The following is a 4,445-nucleotide window of genomic DNA, read 5'->3' as shown; positions in this document are numbered from 1 at the left end:
CCATATATCAATTAATCATGGAGTTTGTGAACAAAAAATTTCTGAAATCAACGATCTAAAATTAGAAATGCAAGGGCCTAAAGGTAATTTTGTACTAGGATAAAGGGTCTGGCAAGTATCCAAATATATAAATAATTATTTTTTTTCAAAATAAATGTCAATAATATTGTTCTAGTGGTTTTATCATAATGAGGGGTATTTCGGTAATTTGAGTGTGTACAATGGACGTGGACGTGGAAGTGGGTTGGGTTGGGTTGGGTAAACCCCTCTTCCTATTTGGTCGTTGCAGTTATTTTTCACGTAACGCTCTGATGTTGGCTGGTTGGCTGACCCTGCAGATTTGATTTAGTCCAATTAGTTAGAATAATGTTCTCGTCTCATTGTAGTAGTCTGATTAAAATCTACTTCTCCGTAGATGACTTAAAACTACATCACAAACTAGTTGATTTTTTTAATATCATTTTTTTATGATCAATGTTTAAAATATCGGTATCGATGTAAATATCGATATGTTAATTTGACATCAATTGCCTTCAATAGAAATGATGAAAATTTGCTTAAAACGTGAGAATTTAAAATGAAACTTTAGGGGCAAGTGACCCTCTACCACAATGATGGAGAGGAATGTTGCCCTTGCACTACGGTGTGGATTCGAACTTCGTTGGCTCCTTAATCTAACATATAATTTAACAAATCTATCGTTTGACCCCCAAAGAAAAAAAGAAACTTTAGATAATGTCAAACAATGATTTAAACGAATGAATATAAAAGTTTATCTAATATTTAACTTATATGTCAAAATATCAATAAACCTATCAATTTTATCCACCAAGAGCAAGTCTTCCATTTTTTAATAAGCCATATGTATGAAGATGCAGTGGGGAGGGAGGTGCAAGTGCCCTATTTTTCTTAACCACCTTACCAACGCTACCAAATCAAGTATGGTTTTGGAATGGAGGGTCCCACATTTTGATACATAAGCAAGATGTTAAAAGTTAGGTTTTGCAGGTATCTTCTTAATTGTTCTATGATAATTATTGAGAACCAAGCTTTGGTATGCGTCACTTTGAAAACACATCAAGGTACAATTAAACGTGTGTAATGTAAAAATGGACCAGCTGATTCACAGAAACATTTAGGATGGCAAAAACGGGGACTTTAAATATTTAATTTTAGATCAGTTGGTGTATCCGCCATTTTATACCTAAGTTTGAATCTACCCTTATTAAAATAGTTTGGAATATAGTATTTAAATTAAAAGGGTAAAATTTTGAGTTCAAAGGTTTTAATTGGTATCTATAATTCAGTTTCTTGAAGTGAAAATTTTCTCTTTAATACAACAAGCAATAAGCTCAAATGATTCATTGTACATAATCATCTTATATTAACATTGAATATATGCCATTTTTCCGGCCTTGAGAAAAAACGAACTCCAGACATATATATTGTATGGAATCAAACCCTTATCCTAAGGGAAATTTTATTTAAACCCAAATAACCTCACTTCACACCCAACTTAAATTTTAAATGTGAATGGTCTTTTTTATCTTATTGTATAATTACTATTAAGTACAAGATAAATAAACAATAAAACTAAAAATTATTAATAAACTCACACCCAATAATCAAATATTTGTCATCATGCAACCTTTTGTGAATTCGGGTTCATTAAGCATTATGAGAAGATTAAGAAGATAGTATGACCTTTTTTTGGGTGTCCAGGTATTCAATTTTCCTCTTCCACCTCCTATGTATGGTGATGCCTTGGATAAAGAAGAGTGTTGCTTGAAGAGTGTTCAAGCACTTGACAAAGATGGAAGACTGACACCTCTAGGGAGGGCCATGGCTCATTACCCTATGAGTCCTTGTCACTCTAGGATGTTCACTGTTATTCAAGTCTTAATTAAGAAGAAGAGTTTCAGAGATAATTTAGTGCTAGCATGCGCAGTTGCAGCAGCTGCTGCTTTGAGTTTGTCAAATCCTTTCGTTAGGCAATTTGAAGATAGCCACAAAGAAAGCCACGACTTAAATGAGGATGGGAACATTACAGTTATACAAAAGCTAGAGAAGTTGGGGAGGGATAAACAAAAAGAACAGTGAAAATATTCTGTGAATTTTTTTCTAATCCCAGTAGTGATACTCTATGTGTCGCTTTTGCTTTGTAATGCTATGAACTTGCAAGATCCTAGTGGAATTGGAATTTATCGAGAACAACTTTGTAGGGAAAAGAACATATGCTTTGATTTTGGGGAACTTTAACGAAAAGCACCTGATACTGTTCACTTTAACGAAAAACCACATTTTTACACTAAAAAGTCAATCCTGGTACTATTCACTTTACCCTTTATTTTGTCCTTATCATTAAAACTCAAAGTTTTCAAGCCCTTTTCATTAGTTTTCCTTTGATTTTGGGTTTCTATTTTAAATGGGTGTAGAAATAAATTTGCATATTGAATTGGGTTTGTTAGGATAATTTAGGTAGTCAATTTGGGTTTAAAGAGATATTGATAGTTTAATTACAAATAATTAGGGTGTAGAGAGTAAGTTGGGTGTGAAAATAGGTTATATGGGTTCAAATAAAATTTTCCTTAGCCTAATCATCTCGGGGTTAGGTAGTTATTTTAATATCGTGCACCTTAATACAGATATTATTGCCCATCGCCCTTAAGCGTTGATGATCATCACAATCACATTAATTGCAATTAGACGAGTTCAACTTTCAAAATTTATGTAATGGATAGATTAGATTGCAGTCATCTAACAACAATCAATATAGTAGTGATGCCCGCCACTACTTTGGGGTGGCAAGCAAAAATGTACTTTTTTTTACAATAATTTAGGGGAGGGGGGGATTTCAAACCCAATATACATGAGTAGAAACTCAACACTTTATCCACTAGAATATTGGATGAGAGGATGTTGATATATTTTTTTGTTCAGTAAGAATCCAACCAAATAAAAATGTAGGTCAACTCCAAACCCACGAATCCGGATTCTTTTTGTGAGGATTCCAGGGATCCTTGAATCGTGTTTATTCATCGTACATCGTGCAGTAAGAAATCATTTTAATTTTTGTATTTAAAATTAAATACAAATAGTATCTGATAAAAATTAACCGTATGATGTACGATAAATAGATACGATTTACGGATCCTCAGGATCCTCACAAAGAAGACCTGGAAAGGATCCTGTTGGCAAACCCGCAAGTAACGAAAAAGATTGGGATAATCTGGAATTGTAAAGCGCTTATAAGTCAGAACCAGTTTAGGTCAACAGAACTGGCAATTCAGTTGGGTTTGGCAAGTCAAGGCAGACTTATAAGAGCTTCTACTAATTACATATTCTTTAGTTCTAAAAAAAATTAAAATTAATAAAAATAATATCTCCTATTTCTCCTCCACCACTGAAACTCTCCCCGCAATTCTTCCCCCGAAACCCCAACCACAAAACCCACCGCCAAAGCCTCCAACTTTTAAACCTCATTCCCTCTCCTCCTCCATCTCATCGAGACCTTCTACGACGGCACCCTCTGTGCCATCGTCGTACGGAAGGCGAGACCGTGGTAGGCACCGGCCCATTTGGCCGAATTATGCCTGTTGACGTCGGGGAGGGAGCCCGCGCGCACAACTTGGTCGAGTTGCTTCGCCGCCAGGGGATCGATTTTGAGCATATCCAAAATTTCGGGGTAGACTTGATCCGGTTGGCGAAACTGATGATGTCCATGGGCTTGTCTGCAACAATGTCGTTAACTGGGTAAATAGGCCTCGGCCTCGTCGGAAAATGATAGGACCCATTTCGTAGAAAGAGAAGAGAAAAGGAAAATGCAAAGAAATTAAGAAATAAGATAACAACCTATTCAGATGAACATAGTAGTTTAAATACACAAAAGGATAACTAGGATTTAGTACTCTTAACATTAGCAGTGGCCTAATAAATACTAGTAACCTACGGTGGCCCAAAGGGTCCTAACAGAAAGCATACCTCGTCGGCCTCGTCAGAAAATAGACCTCGTTGGCCTCATGGATTGCGATAAATCTGAGGTGATTTTCTGGTGGGAGTGGCGGTGGTTAGCCCAGCCATGGACTTGGGTGATAGGGTGAGGGTGGCTGCGGCGGTTTGGGGGGTTGTGGTTTTGTTTGTGAAGGAAAAAGGAAGGGTGAGGGACGGAGTGTGAAAGTGTGAGGGTGATGACGGTAGGGGTTGTGGTTTGGTTTTGTTTGTACATTTTTGTTATTTTTTCTTTTATTTTTCTTACACGACTACAACAAACTATCATATTCATGCTTTTTAAAATATAATTTTTCATGCAAAATCTATTATAATTTGTATTTAAACACTTGTAATTAATGATTTAAAACTTAAACATTTTAAAATATTTGAACTTTTTTTGTTAATTTTTCTTTTGTCTAAATCTAAATTACATATTAATAGAATTATCTTTGTCA

General features: G+C 35.5%; 1 long non-coding RNA gene across 1 annotated transcript; it reads right to left on the bottom strand.

Annotated features, from left to right (window-relative positions):
* Nucleotides 1–3,225: 3,225 nt before the first annotated feature.
* On the bottom strand, nucleotides 3,226–4,187 carry LOC139189607 (uncharacterized). The gene is made up of 2 exons (XR_011573412.1): nucleotides 3,982–4,187; nucleotides 3,226–3,731 (listed from the first exon to the last, which is right to left on the bottom strand). It is a non-coding gene; the product is annotated as an uncharacterized lncRNA (long non-coding RNA).
* Nucleotides 4,188–4,445: the final 258 nt, after the last annotated feature.

This window comes from Malus domestica, chromosome 11, assembly GCF_042453785.1.
Source record: "Malus domestica chromosome 11, GDT2T_hap1".
In the NCBI taxonomy this organism is placed as follows: Eukaryota; Viridiplantae; Streptophyta; class Magnoliopsida; order Rosales; family Rosaceae; genus Malus; species Malus domestica.
This window is presented reverse-complemented; position numbering and strand designations above follow the sequence as displayed.